The sequence below is a fragment of the Balaenoptera physalus genome (genome assembly GCF_965194825.1).
Source record: "Balaenoptera physalus genome assembly, chromosome: Y".
NCBI classification, from domain to species: domain Eukaryota; kingdom Metazoa; phylum Chordata; class Mammalia; order Artiodactyla; family Balaenopteridae; genus Balaenoptera; species Balaenoptera physalus.
Genome location: NC_138904.1, coordinates 1248821 through 1271198, shown reverse-complemented (window position 1 = coordinate 1271198; position 22378 = coordinate 1248821). Strand labels below are relative to the sequence as shown.

At 44.3% G+C, this 22378-nt stretch overlaps 1 long non-coding RNA gene across 1 annotated transcript in view; it reads left to right on the top strand.

Annotated features, from left to right (window-relative positions):
* Nucleotides 1-22378, top strand: part of LOC309653453 — a 138948-nt gene that overhangs the window by 107686 nt on the left and 8884 nt on the right. Inside the window, exon 4 of the long non-coding RNA XR_014259179.1 lies at nt 3826-3951. This is a non-coding gene — a long non-coding RNA (uncharacterized lncRNA). The remainder of the gene's footprint in view (nt 1-3825; nt 3952-22378) is intronic.

The following is a 22378-nucleotide window of genomic DNA, read 5'->3' as shown; positions in this document are numbered from 1 at the left end:
CTTGCTGTGTCCTCACATGGTGGAGAGAGAGATCTGGTCTCTTTCTCTTCTTAATAACGTCAGTAATCCCATCATGGGGGCTCCACCCTCAAGACCTCATCTAACTCTAATCACCTCCCAAATACCCACCTCCTAACACCATCCCACTGGTGGGCAGGGCTTCAACACAGGAATTTTCGGTGAGGGACACAATTTAGTCCATACAACTCATCCTTGTAAACAGCATCATTCAGTTGCTCAAACCAACACGGAAGCTTGATTCTTCCTCCTTCCCCATATTTAATACATTTTTAGGCTTTGCTAATTCTATCCATGACAGACATGTCCAATTATCCCCATCACGGCAGCCAGCAGCCCAGACCCAGGCACATGATGAACCTGGACCACAGCCTTAGTCTCCTAAGCATCCTATCTTTTGTTACCATCCTCCAGCTCATACTCCAGGCAGCTGCGTCTCCAGCTTCACAGCCTCACCTCCAACTGCACAGCCTCACGTCCATGCCACAGACTCTAAACTCTCCATCTCCCCACCGTATCCTACAAGACCCAGTGTGATCTTCTGGGGCCTCAGTCTCTCCATCTCACCCCACTCTCTCGCCTGCCTTACTCACTTCAGGCACAGCAGGCTTCTTTCTGTTCTTTAACCCACTGGTCCTCAATGGTCTCCTATGCTCCTTTCCTGGGTGTTCATTCTTTCTTGGGCTTCAAGATGAATGTCACCCGCTCAGAGAGACTTTCTTTGATTTTTCCATTCACAGGGACCTCTCCCACCATCTGTTTACTTCCTCAAGACACATATCAGATTCTTAATTTTTTAAATTTAATTTTATTTATTTATTTATTTTTTGGTTGTGTTGGGTCTTCATTGCTGTGCGCGGGCTTTCTCTAGTTGTGTCGAGAGGGGGCTACTCTTCGTTTCTTCGTTGCGGTGCATGGGCTTCTCATTGCTGTGGCTCCTCTCGTTGCGGAGCACAGGCTCTAGGTGCGCGGGCTTCAGTAGTTGTGGCACGTGGGCTCAGTAGTTGTAGCTTGCAGGCTCTAGAACACAGGCTCAATAGTTGTGGCACACGGGCTTAGTTGCTCTGCGTCATATGGGATCTTCTCGGACCAGGGCTCGAACCCATGTCCCCTGCATTGGCAGGCGGATTCTTAACCACTGTGCCACCAGGGAAGTCCCCATATCAAATTCTTTAGTTCTTCATTTCTTTTTTCTGTTCACCGTTTATCCCTCCTAGTGCAATAGATGTTCCCTGGGAACAGGAAGAGTTTCCAATGGGAGGCTGTCCACGCCTCCCAGGACCTGCCTCACAAATAAGCAAACTGTGTTAGGTGGATGAGAGAGGAGATGACTGTTCTCACCTGCCTCCCATCCCTACAAGCAGAATCTCCTCCCCTCAGGATGTCTTCCACCTTCTCCTCCCCTGAGGAGCTGCCCATCCCCCAAGGCTGACCCACAGAGCAGAATCTTATCAAGACTGTGACTTCCTCCTACATGTCCAAACTCCAATTAAAATGACTAATAGGGGTTCAAAGAGGGAGAAATCAATGTCATGTCTAAAAAAAAACAGGAGCTGGTGGCACTCCTGTACCAGAATCACAGAAGGAGTTTAGCTGGACATATTGCTACGTATAAAACCAACTAAAATACAAACCAGAGTAATTGAAAAAGAAGGAAAAAGCAGGGGAGGGATAAATTAGTAGTTTGGGATTAGATACACACTACTATATATAAAATAAACAAGGTCCTACTATATAGCACAGGGAATTATGTTCAATGTCTTGTAATAACCTATAAGGGAAAAGAATCTGAAAAAGCAGAGATAAATATGTTTGTATAACTGAATCACTTTGCTGTACACCTGAAACTAACACAACATTGTAAATCAAGTATACTTCAATAAAAAAAAAAGAAAAGATTTTAGTAAAAAAATGAGATTGAAAAGATTTATGAGATTCAGAGGAAATTGGAATATTTGATCCTGAGAAATAAACAAACTGAGATAGAATGGTCTGCACACAATAGAAAAACATGATTGCTGAGTACTTTAAACTACTGATGCAAGCACTTTGCACTGTGAGAAGTCAAATTTGGGTGAAGTAGAAAACTGACGAGGAAAAATATCTTGCCAGCATGCAGAGGAAAGTTTAAAATGCTTAAGGGAAAAAAAAAAAAAAAAAAAAGATCAATTTTGAGACGTTAAGAAGAATCGCCAAAGCCAATCTGTGAAAAAGGATTTCCTACAAAGGAATATGGGATAGACGGACCAGACGCACTAATTATAGAAATGATAGAAGGTAAATGTTTTAAGCCAGAGAAATAGAAAAATGACTACATACTGACTTCTCAGTGAAAATTTGAAAGAAAACCAATTCTAGACATGTTCTGGTAGCATTGTCAAACAAGATAAAGAATACTCTACAAGTGCTCATGGAAAGATAAAAATAACAGAAGAGCCAATACTGGTTTGGCTTCATTTCATCTCAGCCACAAGAAATGACACAATGTTATTGGACCTCCAAGCACTGATGAGGGGAAGAAAATCATTATTAAAAATTCCACAGTGAGGGCTTCCCTGGTGGCGCAGTGGTTGAGAGTCTGCCTGCCAATGCAGGGGACACGGGTTCGAGCCCTGGTCTGGGAGGATCCCACATTCCATGGAGCAGCTGGGCCCGTGAGCCGCAATTACTGAGCCTGCGCGTCTGGAGCCTGTGCTCCGCAACGAGAGAGGCCGCGATAGTGAGAGGCCCGCGCACCGCGATGAAGAGTGGCCCCCGCTTGCCACAACTAGAGAAAGCCCTCACACAGAAATGAAGACCTAACACAGCCATAAATTAAAAAAAAAAAAAAATTCCACAGTGAAACCATTATAGAATTATCTATCGCTCCCAAAGTAGTGTTAATTTTCAATACCATTAATACAATTAACTATATTCTACTCGGTAACCGTGCGGTGATGCAGACTCAGGTGGTGGAGAGGAAACCACTTTCTAAGTAAACGAATGAATCCTGCAGCCAAATAGATTTATCCCCTGAATCGAACATTTTTTGTGTTATGCAAATTATTTGCCTCCAGAGCGGTTAGAAAGTGTAAAGAGGCGGTGATTCTTGATCCACACTTAAATAAGACATCAAAAACCAGAAAGCAAAACAGATAATGATTTTCAAAAGTTTTTCAAAAATCAGGGCACAAAATCAAGTTAGTTTTACATGTGTATTTAACAAAGGTTGGATTTTGACAAACTTTTCTTTAAAAATTAAATCCATGAACTCAAAAACAAAACAAAAACAAAACAAAACAAAACTCCTGACTTAGAATACAATTTCTGTATAGGTACTGTTGGCTTCTGTCTTTAGCCTGAAATTCTATAGTAAAATTCCCTTAAGGAAATTAAAGGGTTTTGAACACACACACACAAAAAAAAAAAAAAAAAAAAAAATCAGGGCACAGCCAAGTCATCCTTGTCTTCAAATCTATCAAGCCATGGAACAGCGATAAAATATCTTTAATAGGATTTTCTGACGATGACTAAATAATTTGCATAGTCTTCTCTGAGGGACAAAATCAAAATGAGTTGATTGTAATGTGTTTGATCCCTTCCTCTGTAGATTAGTGTTCCTTAAAGAGGGGGAGAAGTCTTCCCACATGAAAATTTGGAATTGAAAACCTTTCTAAGAATTAAAGTATTTGCTAAAATCCTCAACTGGCATGTGCTACAAAGAAAAAATTACAATTGTATAGGAAGGAGATCTATCTAAGACAGGATATTTTAAGAACCAGGCATCCATGAATCTACTGAAATGTTTTATCCTTTTCATCATTTCAGAAACTCAGGAGAGTCCCTTGACTTTATGGAAGACCCTATTGAATACGCAGAAAATGGAAGTGGGATGGTCCAAATCCACAGAGACGAACTCCCGTGCCATCTGTAGAATCGTTGACTCAGTCCCTGGTGAGTACCGTTGTGTGTGTCAGTAAACGGTGTGTGTATTCATGAGCTGCTTAGTGGAAAATATGATTCTTAACACTGACCTTGACCTACAGGTGTTGAGGGGATGAGATAGGTAATCCCCTGCCATATTAATCATGGTGACCATCCTCTGCAGTGGGTCTTCCGAGACAGAGATTCAACTTAGGATTTCCCTATGACATACTTTCTCAGGTCCAACTGGGACTCAGAACCAGGAGGGAGGGTACCATACGGCAGGGCCACCTGAGGCCCATTTGGGTCTGAGTCATAGCTGGGTCAAGAGCAGTTCAGCCAATCCATGGAGCCTTTGCTGCACATGAATTATACGTGAGAGTCAGGCACAAAATGAGAACAGAATACAATCAAATACTCGACCACGATATCTAGGATTTAAGCCCTGCTCAGGGCACAGGGCATGTCTTAACTTGCAGCATCTTCACTACAGCCCTTGAAGGAAGACAGTCTTCTGGCCGATATTTATAAATGAGAAAATTGAGGCACAATGCTTGAGTCAGCGTCAAGGTCACAGAGTTTGTAAACGTGGAAGAGTCTGGATGCTAATTCAGACAGTATCAGGCGCAGGAAAAGGAAATGACTTGTATTTAAGTGTTGGGGCCAATGGTTAATTCCCAAACGTGGTCGCCATCTATTGGAAAACCCCTAAGGTCTAGAATTTTAGAGATGGAGGGCAGACATTCCTTCTAGGGAAGAAATACCCAGAACCCCTGGTGGAGAGTCATCTGGATTCAGCTGGGACGTGCCCAGGGAAGCGGTCACAGAACGCTGTGTAGCAGCCAAGGTTCTCACCTCCCTGGTATCTGACTTGAGGGTCTTCCACCGAGAAGCAGTAGGAGCTCCTCTTAATAGCAGAAGCTATATTAGTAGTCGTTGTAGTGACAGAAATTGTCTCCTCAACCAGACTCTCTCAGGCTCCCCTAAATTCTTCAGTGAGGTCTGATGTTTGGACTTTTGTGGACATTTCTGCATTGCCCAATTTTAGCAAGAGCCATGCTTAGTCAGTTTAACCAGAACCCACACCCTTCATATCTGGTCATCTCCATGTCTGGTCAACTTCATATCTGCTCATCTCAATATCTGATCAGGTTCCTCACCCTCCACGCCCCACCCCCCAGGTGATGTCTGGTCACCCTGCCCTGCCTTCAGCAGGAATCCTGTGAGGTCGGTTTAGCCAGAATCCCCTCACCCCTAATTTTCCTGTTAGTAGTTTTCCATCCACTGACCCTCACCTGCTCCATGGCTGTAAAGCCCCACTTGCCCACGCTGCCTTTGCAGTTGAGTCTGGCTCTATACTGAGCTCTCTTTGCCCTATTGCACTAGTCCTGAATGAAGTCTGTTTTTACCACTTTTTCTGTCCTGCTCTGCTTTTTCTTTAACAATAGTAGTAATAATAGCAGTAGTAGTTGTTGTTGTAGCAGTGATTGGAATAGGAGTAGTAGTCATAGTAGCAGTAGTAACAATAGCGGCAATAGTTGTAGTAGCAGTAATTGTAGTAGCAGTAGTAACAATAGGGGCAATAATTGTTGTAGCAGCAATAATTGTAGTCATTGTAGTAGCAATGCTAGTAATAGTAGTATTGATAGTTGTTACAGAAGTTGTAGCTGCGATACTTGTAAAAATAGTTGTAGTAGTAGTAGTATTTGAAGTAGTACCTATAGTTGTAGGAGGAGGAGGAGGAGAAATAATTATAGAAGCAGTTTAGCAGTAGTAATAGCACTAGGTCTAGTAGTAATCATTGTCATAGAACTAGTTGTTGTAGTAATTGTAGTTATAGCCACAGTAACAATTGTAATAGTAGTAATAGTGGTACTGGTAATTGTTATAATTGTAGTAGTAAATGTAATAGTTGTAGTGGTAATTGTAGTACCACTAATTGTTGCAATAATTGTCATTGTAGCACTAGTAATAATTATAGTAGTGTTTATAATAGTAGTAATATTGTAGTAATTGTTAAAGTTGTAATCATAGACATAATAGTTGTAGTGATGGTTGTAGTAGTACTAATTGTAATCATTGTAGTTGGAGCAGTAGTAATAATTGTAGTAGCGGTTGTAATAATAGTAGTTTTTGTAGCACTAGCAACTGTTGTAGTTGTGGTAGTAATAGGAGTTGTGATACTAATAGTTGTAGCAGTCATTGTAGCTGTAGCAATAATTGTAGTAGTTGTGATAGTAACAGTAGTAGCTGTAGTAGTCCTAGTAGTACCATTTGCTGTCATAGCAGTAGCTGTAGCCATAGCAATAATTGTAGTAGTAGTCATCATCAGAATTGCTGTGCTTGTAATAATAATAGTAGCAGTTGTAGTAGCACTAATTGCTGTAGTCATTGTTGCAATAGTCACAATTGTAGCAGCAGTGGTAGTAGTAATTGTAGTAGTAGTAAGTGTTACAGTTGTGATAGTAACCCTATGAGTTGTAGTAGTAATTATACCAGTACTAATTGCTGTAATAGTTATGGCACTGGTAATAAATACAGTAGTGTTTGTAATCATAGTAGTTGTAGTAATTGTTGTAACTGTAGCAGTAAATGTAATAGTTGTAGTGGTGGTTGTAGGAGCGGTACCTTTTATAGCAGTAGCAAGTGTTGTAGTTGTAGTAATAAGAGTTGTGACAGTAAGAGTTGTAGCAGTACTAATTGTAACAGCAGTAGGTGTAGCAGTAGCGAAAATTATAGCAGCTGTGATAGTAGTATCTACTACAGTAGTTGTTGTAGTCATTGCAGGCATTGTTGTAGTCATCAGAATTGCTGTACTTGTAAGAATAATAATAGTAGCAGTTGTAGTGGTACAAATTGCTATAGTCATTATAGTGGTAGTAACATTTGTAGCAGCAGCAGGGGTAGTAGTTGTAGCAGTAAATTTGTAGTAGTAAACCTCATGGTTGTAGTAGTAATTACACCAGTACTAACTGCTGCAGTCATTGTAGCAGTAGTCACAATCGTAGCAGCAGTAATGGTAGTAGTAGTTGTCATAGTGATAAATGCTACAGTTGTAGTAGTAAATGCTACAGTTGTAGTAGTAGTTACACTAGCACTCGTTGCAGTACTCATTGTGGTCGTGCAGTAGTCTCCACACCGTCGTCACTAACAACAGTTCCGCGTGTAAGCTGTGCTGGGGGTCGGGTGCAGCTATAGGAGTTCTCACCGGCTAAACTCAGTGGACCCTCGCCGTGCCTTTATGTGACCCATCCCGGCCTCTGAGAGGCAGAGTGACCTGCCCAAGCTCGCACAGCTGGTACCAGGCACAGTCTCACCCCTGCGTCTTCTATGCTTGGCCCTGCTTAGGAGAGATAAGGAATTAAAACACACTTTCTAAAAAATAAAAATAAAAACCCAAAACAACACAAAAGGAGGCATGCTTCCTGTCTTCAAAGAATTCTTCACCGTTGAGGGCCATCACGTCCGGGGAGAAATGGGGCAAGAAATCACCTCCAAAGACACGTACCTTCAAGATTACGGATGACGCACATGTGTCTATATTTGGATGCTCCAGGAGAAAAGTCTACTGTTTTTGTTTGCTATGAAAGAGATGTTTGAATCCAAGGATTGTGACAAACCATTGAGAAAATGGTTAAACCGATGCCACCAAATGCCATTCCTCTCCTTCTCGAGAGGCAGGGAGACCCCACGAGAAAGCCTTTCCTCATTAGGAGTGGGCTCTCATTCAGATGGGCTCTCAGTGCAGCTTTGCAATTCCTCCTTCACCCCTGGACAGCTCTCGTGACCACAGGACCACAGTGACCGCAGCCAGGGAACCCCAGGGAGCTTTGCAGCCTGAGGATGTTACAGCATCTGTGGGAGCCGAGCTTGTTTGGTAACCTCATGGGAGACCCGTCTGCATCACAATTCAGCACCCGGTGTTTGCAAGCAGCCTGGTGGCAGACCTCGCACCCCCTCCCCTGTGTGCTCTCTGCAAGGTGAGCCTGGTCTCGTCTTGTTTGCTCTACCCAGCGCTGTGAGTCCTGCAGGACCGGCTCCTGAGGGAGTTTGCATCTTCCTGATACAGGTCGCTTATGACTTAGATCCTCTCTCTGGTTTCCACCAGGATGACAGGTGGTTGGACCGTGAAGGGACTTTGGGGACCTCCATTTTCAGATGGAAAAACAAAAGTCCACACCAGCTCCATGATATATTAGGCAACATGACCGTGTCTGAGCCCTTTTAATGCCAAGAACATCTCAATGACTATTGGGCTTGGATTTATGCACTTACATGACATGTGGAATCGTTAGTTGTAGGTGTGTTTCTGTGTGTATAACACACACACATACGTATATAAACATCCATCCCTTTACCACACACACACAACTTATACAGACATACACACACGCACTAATATACTTTGTCTGTTATACTTCATTAAAAGCATAACTATTAAAGTACATTTAGTAAAAGTATATTTTACATCTATTCATTGGACAACCTGTCTCAGTGTATTTTGAAATATTTATCATACACAACTTTCCCCATACAGGTGAGGTCAGAAAGCTTACTCTTTTTCGTTCCAATGTAGCAAAAGCGGGACATTAAGAAGACGGTGATTAATTATCGCATGTCCCCCAAAGGGCCAGATTCTTGCATTTGGAACCATTTCCAATGTAATGTCTTTTTCTTTACCCTGGAGCCCTGCCCACAGACCCCTGGGATGGGAGAAATGGGCCTTTTGGTATCACACACCCAGAATGATGTTTAACCAAATATCCAGGTGCCCCATGACTAGTCAAGTTGAAACACGAAATTAACCCTCACCGGTCTTCCACAGTTTCCTTTCTCCTCTAATCAGTGAGAAAGATGGAACCCTGGAAAACTGCAACAGCTCAGACATTAAGAATAAGGAAAAACATTGGCAGGCATTCTTTTTAGGGCTTTTTTTCCCCCTATCCTGTAAGGGCTAGTGAATCCTGGGTGGATTTATTTTGTTCTCATTTTTGATGTTTGCTTTAAAATTTTGGAAAAGTGAATTATCAGTAAATGGATTTTTAAGTTTGAAATAACAGTACAGATGTTTACAGATACAGTCCTCTGCATGCAGGGGTCAGAAAAGGCTCTCCAGAGACAGCTAAGCTAACACCTGAAGGGGAGTAGGAAGTAGCCAGCCACGAGGTGGAGGGCAGTAGAGGGTCCAGACAGGAAGACCGGTTCTTCTCTTAAGAATCTGAAGAAGTTCAGGCTGGTTCAGGGCAGATGCAGGGAAGGGTCTGGGGGTGGGGAGTGTGGATCATAGACGGGGAATAGCTGGGAGAAGAGAGAGACGAAATTTGGGCGAAAGGCAGGGATTCTATCACCAAGTGGCTGATTATCCATGTTAAGCCGTTTAAGTCCTTTAGTCTTAACCTATCAAGTGACAATTGTCAAGTTTCTGGCTGCACCTGGGAGATACTCAGGCTGGAATCCTTACAGTTGGGTCATCTGTCACCCCTTCAGGTGTCCTGCCTAATCCCAGCCCGCAGTGGACTCAGCTGTTGTATTTGTCAGGGTTCTGCAAGGAAACAGAATCAGTAGGATCTAACTATCTATCATCTATCTACCTACCTACCTACCTATCTATCGATCATCTATCTGTCATCTATTCATGTATCATCTATTTATCCATTCATCAATCATCTATCATCTATCCATCCATCCATCATTTATCTATCTACCTACCTATCTACTCATTTATCATCTATCTAATCTATCTCTATTATCTACCTATCCATCATCTATCATCCATCTATCCATCCACCTTTCATCTACATCTGTGTATCTACCTATCTATCTACTCTGGTATCTATCAATCATCTATCCATTTATATCTATATCTGTACCTCTATCTCTCTGTATTATCTATCCACCTATCAATCCTCTATCTATATCTATACCTATACCTATATCTATCTACCTATCTATCTACAGAAAGAGAGAGAGAGATTTATTTTAAGGAATTGGCTCATGCAGTCATGGGGACTGGCAAGTCTAAAATCTCCAGGGTAGACCAGCAGGCTGAAGACCCCAGGAAAGAGCTGATGTTGCAGCCGAAGCCCAGAGACTGTCTGCTGGCAGAATTCCTTTTTGCTCAGGGAAGATCCAGTCTTTATTCTTTTGAGGCCGTCAACTGATTAGATGAGGCCCACCCACACTAGGGAGGGCAACCTGCTTTACTCAAAGTGCACCGATTTAAAAGTTAATCTCATACCAAAAAAACACTGTCACAGAAACATCCAGAATCATGTTTGACCACAGATCTAGGTACCGTGGCTCAGCCACATTGACCCATAAAATGAGCCATCACATACCTCCTCCCCATTCAGGAAGAGAGAGAGCCATGACAAAATGACCGAAGACTTACCTAGGGGGCAAGAGCCCGAACCTCTCAGACACACACTTCATTGCTGTGCTTCCTCACTCGACAGGGCTATGCCTCATTAACAATATTCCTTGCCAAGCCAAATGCCTGATTTGGTAAAATTCCCACATGTTTCTGCCTCATTTGCTTGGCATTTTATAGTTGCTTAAAGGTACGGACATCACCACCTGTTCTGTATCCTAATGGACCCATGTACAGCCTTCCTCATAAAGTCTGAAAAACATGATGACGCACCCTGGTGCATTTTGTGGCAAAACATATTTTTTGTCCACGGATTATTTTTGCAGAAATGAGGCAAAAGATATCAGAGACTACTTCAGGCTTCTCAAACTTTACTGTGTCCATGATTCCCTGGGGGGGGGGGGGTCATGATTCCCTGGGGGGTCTTTTCTATGTCTGTGGGTCTGTTTCAATCGGTCTTGTGAAAATCCGATTCTGACCCAGCAGGTCTGGGGTGGGGCTGAGGTTTCTGCATTTCTAAGAAGCTCCCAGGTAAGGCTGGTGGTGCTGGTGTATGGACCACACTTGGAGCATCAGCGGATAGACCTTCATCCTCCGAAAACCCCAGGCAACGCTGAACGAGGCACAAACAAGTTTCTTGATTTCTGGTCTCTATGGAGTGTCTTCACCTGAGCGTCTGTAAGTCCGTGTGTATCCTCTAAGTAAGGTGTTGCCCAACCTCCTAGAGGCCAGGTGCGCTGGAAAGTTGTGGCCACCCAGGGTGTCTTCTGGGGCGTTAGCTTTGTGTTATCAGGCGAGAAGCTCATTCAGCACACAAGATCACATTATGGCCAGCGTGTGCACGTTCCCAAGGCTTCGACCAAAGTATTCGCCCCGATTAAAATGCTCTCGTGGTGTGGCATGAAGAGGCAATGCGCCAGGCAGCCAGGATGGAGACACAACTTAAGTAAACAGACTCCTACCCACTGTCAAAAGTCCAGGCACACAAAACCATTCATAACACCCAGCTTCGCCCTCCGCTGCATTCATGTGCCTCGTTGACAACCAAAGGGCTACAGTGTGTCTTCCACTCCTGCCTTTGCAGAATTATTTCAGTGCATTGGTCTTGAAGAGGATGCATGGAAAAGAGAAACAGAAGGCATGGCTGTGTGGACGAAAATATGTCACCTGCCATATCAGTAAACAAAGGACGTTGAGGCCGTCAAGCCCTCAGCCACTGCAGCCGCCCCCAGTGGTGCCCCCTGAGGGGATTCAGGATGGAGAAAAACAGGATCCTGGCCCTAGAGAGTTAAGGTGCACATCAGAGGAATGATTTCAGTGAGCCCAGACTCTTGCATCTTCCCATACATAGAAAAGCGCTACATTCATTCTCTTGAGATGTCTGGTTTCTTGAATAATCTTCTGATATTCGGACTAGCTGGGTTTTGTTGCAAAACCCCCTATCTACCCTGGCTGCTCCCTGACCTCTTTGGAACAGCCCCCCAGAGCCACCTGAGAGGCTGTATCCCGGGCTTAAGTCGTCAGCAAGTCCACCAAATAAAACATCATTCTCACCTTTTAGGTTGTGCACTTTTTTCAGTTGACAGCTGACGGCAGAGGACCATGACCAAATTCAAGGAAGGAAAAATAATGAAATCAGAATTTGGTGGGCTGTGTGGAAATCTATCTTGGTTTATGTGGACCAGGCCATGGCCAACCCCTAGAGCTCTGAGCCCATATACCTGGCACTGCTGACTTGAAAAATCCTAAAATTAACCCCAAATTCTAGTCTAGTCCTCTAGAGTCCGTAGTCATGCATGTGAAAATTAAATTATATTAACTATTAATATAATTAACTTATATGAGCTACCATTTTATGGGTACCATGTGTATATATATATATATTTATAAGTATGTATATTTAATATATTTAATTATATTTATATAAAATATATAAATAAAAATATATATATATATATATATATATATATATATATATATGATTTCCAAAATTGAGAGGGAATAAATACATATGACTCCAAAGCTGTCTCCAAAACTGAGATAGAATAAATTCCTGTTGCGTTAAGCCACCGGTTTGGGGTATTTTATTACAGCAGCCCCAGGAAAACAAATACCCAACATAAATATCTCAGCAGAGGGAAATATCATGTAAATACAAGCATAGCTCGTATAGACTATACCTGATAGACTGTAACTTGGTGATTAAAATGCTTGTGATGAGAAATAGGAGAAAAGTCGGGGTACAGATTTCTCCGTGTTTACTGGGAACTACTTTCAGCAGGAGGCCTGGGGGTGTGTTCGCACAGGTTTGCTTTGGAAGCGTTTCTGGTGTGGTTTGCAAGCCGCCACTCGTGAAAGCCATGCTGGGACCTCACAGTTGGTGGGAAACTGTGCTGTGATTTCTGATGGCTCCAGAGCTACCCGACGCCTTATGTGTTAACCACTAAGAAGCTAAGGAAAGGGAGGGGTCCTTGCCTGGGTCCGGCTGGACCCACGCCCAAAAGTTGGCTGCATGATATTCAGCGCACAAAGCAAGGAGAGAAGCCCTCATCCCCTGCAGCGGGCACAAACCCTGCTTGCTTTGTGCGCTCCACGCCCAATCGCCAACATTCCTCTTAGAAAGTGTCGACTTGGAAAAAAAAAAAAAAAAAAAAAAAAAGCACAGTGTGAGAGTTGTGAGTTAAGTTTTATTTGGGGCAAAATGAGGACTATAGCCTGGGAGACAGCATTTCAGACAGCTCTGAGAACTGCTCCAAAGAGGTAGGAGGGGAGGTCAGTAAAGATGTGATTTTGGTGAAGGCAGGGGTTGGGGGGTACCTGCAAGCACATACTTTTGCAGAAGGTTTCTGCTCGTCTCATGCAGGTTACTGCTAGTCACGCGGAGCAGATGTCACCAGGAAGGATTTTAGTGCTTTTCTGGATACGAGGAGATGCAAGCATTGGGCTCATAAAATCGTCTCCTGAAAATATCTAACTATCTGAAGACCTGTCCCGCCAGTTTTTCCCAGAGCACAGAGTTCCTCATTCCTGGTCTCCACCCTTAACTGCTTTCCGGGGGTGTTGAAGGTCAGCAGCTGCAGCGGCTCTTGATTTAATCCTCGTAGAGGTAGATGGCAAGTGCCCATTTGTAGTTGGCAAAAGCAACATGAGAAAACTACTCCCCCAGCCCCCTCCTAAGTCACCCTCATGAGCAGCTAATGGAGGGCGATAACAGAGTGAAAAACCAGTGTGGATTACATGCCCACTGAGTACCAGTGGCTCCACTAAATGCTTACAATGCTCTGTTGACAAAGGGATGATGTAGCTCCCATTTAACAGGTTAAGGAACTTAAGTTTAGAGAGATTAAGTAATCAAGTCAAGGTCCCTCCACTGACCAGAGGCAGAGCTTCTCCTGTTTACCGGAAAGACTCCAAAATCCTCTTCTGTGATCACCTGGTGACCATGGTTCCAGGAACAATGGGTCTAAACCCACCTGCCTCCAAATCAAAGATGGTGCATGGCAGAATCAACCTCGTAAGTCCTGAGGTCCCACAGACCTTCTCTTCCTCCTTCCCTGGTTCACCCTCTTTCATGTATTAATTCAACAAGTATTTATCTAATACGGGGTTCTCTATGCTGGTCACCATTCTGGCTCCAGTGAACAAGCCAGGTCAAGTCCCTGCTCAATGTCCCTCCTGGGGGGAGAAGCAGACAGTGAACGGAGATGCAAGTAGATGAAACGTACAATGTGTTTTTTTACAACATGGTCGGGAGTGTTCTGAGGTAGAGCGGGGAGAGGACAGAGTGACCAGAGGAGCCCTTGCAGCATTGTGGCCGGAGAGGGCTTCTATGCGGGGTGACATTTGTCCAGAGACCTGGGTGAGGTGAGGAAGGGAAAGGACAGCTGTGCCCCAGCCAGGAGCAGACTGTGCGGATGATAGAACAGCGATGGTTCAGCACGGAGGGATGCAGCTCGAGCAGGCGTGTGTGCAGGAGGCTGAGGTCAGAGGGACGGGGCAGGTCTTGTTATCTTACTTGGATTTTGGAGTTTATCATGAGTGAGATGGGAGCCACTGGAGGTTTTTTCCGGATGGAGCCCATGCTGGTGGTGGTCTACCCACAACTGCTGGGAATTCCTTGCCATTTCCATGAACAGCGACCTGTCTTCCAATGCGAGCCCTGACTCTTGGTTGGATACCTGCCCTGCTTGCTGGAACACAGGGGGCCCATGGGAGAGACAAGCTGCAAATCTGGGAAAGGCACATAGCCCCGCTGGTAACTACTGAACACAGGGTATAAATACCCCAGCTCACACACCTCTCAGCCAGGATCACCCGAGGAAAGTGTTTCTATGGAGCTTCTCAGAGCATCACCATGATATGACGCTCCAGTCACCTGGGTGTGGCTGGCCTGAAAATTCCCCCCTCCTTGGCTACTTTCCTTCCTTGTGTGAGCTCCCCATCCCACTACTGGAGCTCCCTGCCCCTCCCTGCGTTCAACCCTCAACCCAGGCTCTGCTTCTGGGGGAAGGTCAGTTGCGAAACCTGACCTGGGTACAAACAGGATCAGTCTGACTGCTGTGTGGACGACAGTGATGCAGGAGGGATTGGTGGCAGGTCCCGGATGTTGGAGTGGTCCGGGGACAGATGTCCAGCGTCTTGGACCAGGCAGGAGATGGAGGTGGGCTGATGAGAAGCAGGCTCACTGGGGACTTGCTGATGAACGGCGTAAACAGATGGAGGCAATCTGCGTGGTTATCTGGGCTTCTCTTTTCCTCGCCGAGGCTACCCTGTTCTTGATGGTTCTGTTTCTTCTCGCTCTCTCGCCTTGCATTCTCCAGCTCTCCCCCATACCCACCACCTTGATCTGGCTCATTAACAGTACTGCAGAATTTAATTCAACTCAAGGCTCTTGTGGAGCATGGTGTAGGCGTTAGACACTCACCCAGGTACCAGGGAGACAGAAATTAGTACTTCCCATCCAAGGTGTGATGAACAGATGTATCAAATAATCGGGATACAGTGTAAAACTGCACCACGTCTGTCTGATGTGAAGACAAGTTTGGGAAAATAAAACTTGTCTTTTCTGAGTAGTGTTTTTTTTAATTGGAGTAGAGTTGATTTACAATATCGTGTTAGTTTCAGGTGTACAGCAAAGTGAATCAGTTATACATATGTATACATTTTTCAGATTCTTTTCCATTATAGGTTATTACAAGATATTGAATATAGTTCCCTGTGTTATATAGTAGGTCCTTGTTGCTTATCTATTTATATATAATAGTATGTATGTGTCAATCCCCAACTCCTAATTTATCCCTCCCCACCTTTCCCCATTGGTGACCATAACTTTGTTTTCTATGTCTGTGGGTCTGTTTCTCTTTTGTAAATAAGTTCATTTGTATCATTTTTTAGATTCTACATACAAGTGATATCATATGATATTTGTCTTTCTCTGACTTACTTCACTTAGTATGATTATCTCTAGGTCCATCCATGTTGCTGCAAATGGCATTATTTCATTCTTTTTTATGGCTGAGGAATATTGCATTGTATATATGTACCACATCTTCTTTATCCATTCATCTGTTGATTGGGTTGTTTCCACGTCTTGGACATTGTACATAGTGCTGCTATGAACATAGGGGTGCATGTATCTTTTCGAATTAGAGTTTTCTCTGGATATATGACCAGGAGTGGGAATTGCTGGGTCACATGGTAGCTCTGTTTTTAGGTTTTTAAGGAACCTCCATACTGTTCTCCATAGTGGCTGTACCAATTTACATTCCCACCAACAGCATAAGAGGGTTCACTTTTCTCCACACCCTCTCCAGTATTTATTGTTTGTAGACTTTTTGATGATGGCCATTCTGACTGGTGTGAGGTGGTACCTCATTGACGTTTTGATTTGCATTTCTCTCATAATTAGCAACGCTGAGCATCTTTTCATGTGCCTGTTGGCCATCTGGATGTCTTCTTTGGAGAAATGTCTATTTAAGTCTTCTGCCCATTTTTCGATTATGTTGTTTTTTGTTGTTGAGTTGTGTACACTGTTTGTATATTTTGGAAATTAAGCCCTTGTCGGCCCTATTGTTTGCAAATATTTTCTCCCAGTCCATAGGTTGACTTTCCGTTTTCTTACTGGTTTCCTTTGCTGTGCAAAAGCTTGTAAGTTAGATTAGGTCCCATTTGTTTATTTTTGCTTTTATTTCTAGTGCCTTGGGAGACTGACCTAAGAAGACACTGGTGCGATTTATGTCAGAGAATGTTTTGTGTACATTCTCTTCTAGGAGTTTTTTAAAATTTACTTTTATTTATTTATTTTTGGCTGCATTGGGTCTTCGTTGCGGTGTGCGGACTTCTCATTGCAGTGGCTCCTCTTATTGTGGAGCACAGGCTCTAGGCGCATGGGCTTCAGTAGTTGTGGCCCACGGGCTTAGTAGTTGTGGCTCATGGGCTCTAGAGCACAGGCTCAGGAGTTGTGGCGCACGGGCTTAGCTGCTCCGCATCATGTGGGATCTTCCCGGACCAGGGCTTGAACCCGTGTCCCCTGCATTGGCAGGGGGGTTCTTAACCACTGCGCCACCAGGGAAGCCCTCTTCTAGGAGCTTTATAGTGTCATGTCTTATATTTAAGTCTTTAAGCCATTTTGAGTTTATTTTTGTATATGGGGTATGGGTGTGTTCTAACTTCATTGATTTGCATGCTGAGCAGTGTTTTTGAATGTCTGTCTTTATAGAAAATGCAATGGGTATATATTTATATTTATCTCCTGATGCATAAACACACACACACACACAAACACATAAATTATAAATAGTTGCCTTCTAATTAACTGAAGTAGGTTGTCTTGCAGTGTGAGCCTTCAAGAAAATAAAGATGTTCATCAGAAATGGATCACCTATACAACTGTCATGTGTATAATTTTCAAGAGACTGTATAATTTAGCTCATTTGTCTCTTTTAGCCTCATTTGTGATGAGGCTACATCATTTCATCATCAAGATAATCTTCACCACTGTCATCACCACCACCACCACCATCACCATCATCACCACCACCATCACCACCACCACCATCACCACCACCATCACCACCACCATCATCACCACCACCATCACCACCACAACCACCACCATCATCACCATCATCACCACCACCATCATCACCATCATCACCATCATCATCAGCATCATCATCACCATCACCATTATCACCACCATCACCACCACCATCATCACCACCATCACCACCATCACCACCACCATCACCATCATCACCATCACCACCACCATCATCACCATCACCATCATCACCACCACCACCACCATCACCACCACCATCATCACCACCATCATCACCATCATCACCATCATCACCACCACCATCATCATCCTCATCATTTTCATCATCACCATCCTCACCGTCATCATCACCATCACCATCATGTTACAGAAGTTGAACCTCGCCCAGGGTCACAGAGCTAATAATTAATGACACCATCACTCATACACAGACCTTCCCAAAGCAAAGCTCTCTCTGCCCACTCCCCCTACCACATGCCAGGAACCTTCCTTCAAAGACAGATACGGCCTGCCCTTTCCTCTCCTCCTCTCCTCTTCTTCCTACTTGCCCCCTGAAATGGGGAGCCATCCTCCTGCACCATGAGGACAGGGGCCGTAACTAGGGGTGGAGGAGTAGGGAGATGCAAGGACCCTGCTTTCTGAGGACTGACACTAGCCCTGGCCACATTCCTCGGGGTCACCTTTACGTGAGAGGGAATCACGTTGCCGTCATTTTTGAGCCCTGTTGTTTGAGGGTTTCTGTCCCTGCCAGCCCTAATCCTGATGCAGTCTTCAAGCTCCACAGATCCTGCAAACCAGCCCCTTCTCCCATATCGTACGCACATGCCAAACCCCCCAACCTAACTACTCTGAAGGCAGCTCAGCCATTTCCATAATCTGATTTGCTTCTAATCTGTGTTGGAAAGGATAAAAGCAATGGCCTTCGAGCGCAGACCTGGGCCAAAACCACCCAGCTGCACCAGGTAAAAACGCTGGGGATAAGTATTTGTTTGGAAAGCACTGGCTTATCGTGAGGCATGTCTAGGAGAGCTATTAAGCAGTATTTTAAAAATCCAGTTTACTCTAAAGTGCGTATTTTCCATCTCTGGCCCAGGTCCAGCCAGCAAAGAAAGGCAAGCTTTGGCTTGTGGCTTCTTTTATTCCTCATCCCAAATTGATCATCACCGATAAATGAGATCAAAGCTTCCAGACCATCAGCCCGTAAAGGCCCCTGGGAAAGGGAGTGTTAAGCCCTCATCGGAATCCAGCTGGACATGGGCGTGGGTGGCCCAGTGCCCACGAGGGCATCATTGTATCTCAGCCTTGCCCTGTCGTGACTGCATGGTCTTTTGGCATGGGGGATGCAGATCTGGGAGGACCACAGATCCTAGGAATAAGTCCAGCATCTCAGAGGATTTTTCGGACACAATGAGATGCCAGTTATCAGAGGCAGTAAGCCTTTGAGGCTGGATCATGGCTCATGTCAGAGGGAGAAGTTCTTTTTTTCTTATTGAACTATAGTTGATTTACAATAATGCATTAGTTTCAGGTGTCCAGCAAAGTGAGTCAGTTGTGGTTTTTTTTGCAGGTTATTTTTCCTTATTATTACAAAATATTGAGTATAGTTCCCTGTGTTATATAGTAGGTCCTTGTTGATGATCTATTTTATATATAGTGTGTATCTGCTAATCCCAACCTCCTAATTTATCCCTCCCCCTCCCTTTCCCCTCTTGTAACCATAAGTTTGTTTTGTGTGTCTGTGAGTGTATTTCTGTTTTGTAAATAAGTTCGTTTGTATCATTCTTTTTTAGATTCCACATGTAAGTGATATCATATGATGTTTGTCTTTCTCTGTCAGACTTATCAATACTTCACTTAGTATGATCATCTCTAGGTCCATCCATGTTGCTGCCAATGGCATGATTTCATTCGTTTTTATGGCTGAGTAGTATACCATTGTATATATGTACCACATCTTCTTTATCCATTCCTCTGTTGATGCACATTTAGGTTGCTTCCATGTCTTGGCTATTGTAAATAGTGCACGTAGGGGTGCATGTATCTTTTCAAATTATAGTTTTGTCTGGATATATGCCCAGGAGTGGGATTGCTGGGTCATATGGTAGCTCTTTATTTAGTTTCTTAAGGAACCTCTGTACAGTGGCTGCATCAATTTACATTCCCATCAACAGTGCAGGAGGGTTCCCTTTCCTCCACACCCAGGAGGGGCCCTTGTTGATCACCACTGAGCTGTGCTGCAGGCTGCTTGGCGGCCCGGAACACATCCCTGGAAATTCGTAGAAAGGGGGGTGCTGATGTTACTGGACACGGAAAAGCCTGTGTGGTTAGGATGTTTATGCAACAGACATCTGGGAAATACGTGAAGATAGTCCTACCCTTGATGTTCCAGTGGCCAGTAGGGCACGTCAGAAAAGCATGGAGTGCTGGCTGTGGCCTGCTTCCTAACAGTACTGTGAGCAAAGCCGGCTCAGCATTTACCGAAGAGAGACATCTGGGTCTTTCGTGCCAACAATTTAAATTAGTCTTGCAAAAAAGCAAGGATTTAATCCAATCCAAAGAAAATTGGATTAAGGGAAGAGCATTTTGTAAAATGCTACTGGAAACTATTCCAGAAGGCGTAGCACAATCCTTGTAAAAGACAGTTTTACAGGAGTGTAATGAGATGGGTGTGTGTGTGTACACACAAGAGGTTTATTGTGTGACTAGAGTGAGACAGATGCAGAGAAATCATGGGACTTGGTGAGGTGTGCTCAGGGGGAATTTAATAGATGCTCTAAGAGAAATATATACAACTCATAAAATATCTTCAGTGTAGGACGTCCCTGGCGGTTCAGTGGCTAAGACTCTGCAATTCCAATGCAGAGCGTGGGTTCAGTCCCTGGTCGGGGAACTAAGATCCCACATGTGGTGCAGCATAGCCAAAAAAAAAAAAAACCCAAACAAAAAAATCTTCCATATGATTGCAATATTAAGTTAATATCACTCTGTGTTCGCTCGTCAATCAGTATGATCCTTTCTCTCCGAGTACCGCTGATTTTACCATCAGGCTTTATCATCTTAAAACATGCAGATGTGGGTATTAGTCAGCTGAGGCTGTTGTAACAGAACAGCCCAGACTGGGCAGCTTAAACAATGGAAATTTCTCACAGTCTGGAGGCTGGGAGTCTGAGATCAGGGCATGGACAGACTCGGTTCCCGACGAGGCTCTCTTGTTGGCTTCCAGATGCCACCTTATCTACGTGTCCTTGTGTGGTGGAGAGAGAGACAAAGGAAGAGAGAGACAGAAAGCAAGACAGACCCCATACCATATTATAACCTCATTTCATCTTCATTACTTCTTTACCCCAAATACAGCTACTCTGGGGGGTTAGGGCTTCAGCATATGAACTTTGAGGGCATATACATCCATCCATAGCAACATGGCTTGAGATAAGCATGCAGGATTGTCAGAGCCCAGCAGGGGCATCTCAGCTCCCTACCTCGTTCCATTTCTGAGTGGGAACCTTTCCCAACAAGGCTGAGAAACCTGCTCGTTGAACAGTCACCCCCCACTGCTCCCCACGTTTGTAGAGCCCTTCATTTCCCTGAGGTCAGGGCGCCCCTGCTGTGCCCCTAAGCCCCGCTCCTCAGCATTCCCGCCCACATCCCAGCTGCCAGACCCTGGCTTCAGTGACTGAGCCTCCCTCTGGTCCCAGAAGGCCACTGGCCGCCCTAGAATCAGTTCAGTGCAGGGAATCCACGGCCACCAGCCCCCGAGGGGAGGTGGAGTAGAAATCCCCCAGCCCCCTCGGGCAGCTCGCTCACAGGTGCTGTACAGGGCACCGGGGTTTCCAGAGCAATTAAGTCCAACCGCCCCACAATGCTGCCTGGCCTGGTTCACAGCCCTGGTCCCCCATCCCTTTCCCTCACCCCACATATTCCCAAATCTGCATCTCAGACTCTGCATGTGGGGGAACCCCAGCCAAGACAATCAGCAGAGCTCCTGGAAAAATAAAACCCACCCTGGATAGTTACCCAAGAGGAAAAAAAAAAGCAAACACCTTTGGGACATCAAACTCCATCCATTCAACACCTATGAGAAAAGTCAGCTTTATTTTACTTTTTTAATTTTTGAATTCTATTTTTTTATACAGCAGGGTCTTATTAGTTATCTATTTTATACATATTAGTGTATGTATGTCAATCCCAATCTCCCAATTCATGACACCACCACCACCCACCCCCGCTTTCCCCCCTTGATGTCCATACGTTTGTTCTCTACATCTGTGCCTATTTCTGCCCTGCAAACCGGTTCATCTGTACCATTTTTCTAGGTTCCACATATATGCATTAATGTATGATATTTGTTTTTCTCTTTCTTACTTCACTCTGTATGACAGTCTGTAGATCCAACCACATCCATACAAATGACCCAATCTCGTTCTTTTTTATGGCTGAGTAATATTCCATTTTATATACGTACCACATCTTCTTTATCCATTCGTCTGTCGATGGGCATTTAGGGTGCTTCCATGACCTGGCTATTGTAAATAGTGCTGCAATGAACATTGGGGTGCATGTGTCTTTTTGAATTATGGTTTTCTCTGGGTATATGCCCAGGAGTGGGATTGCTGGAGCATATGGTAATTCTATTTTTAGTTTCTGCGGTTTTTTTAAAACATCTTTATTGGAGTATAATTGCTTTACAATGGTGTGTTAGGTTCTGTTTTATAACAAAGTGAATCAGTTATACATATACATATATCCCCATATCTCTTCCCTCTTGCATCTCCCTCCCTCCCACCCTCCCTATCCCACCCCTCTAGGTGGTCACAAAGCACCGAGCTGATCTCCCTGTGCTGTGCGGCTGCTTCCCACTAGCTATCGGTTTTACATTTGGTAGTGTATATACGTCCATGCCACTCTCTCACTTTGTCCCAGCTTACCCTTCCCCCTCCCCGTATCCTCAAGTCCATTCTGTAGTAGGTCTGCGTCTTTATTCCCGTCTTGCCCCTAGGTTCTTCATGACCATTTTTTTAAGATTC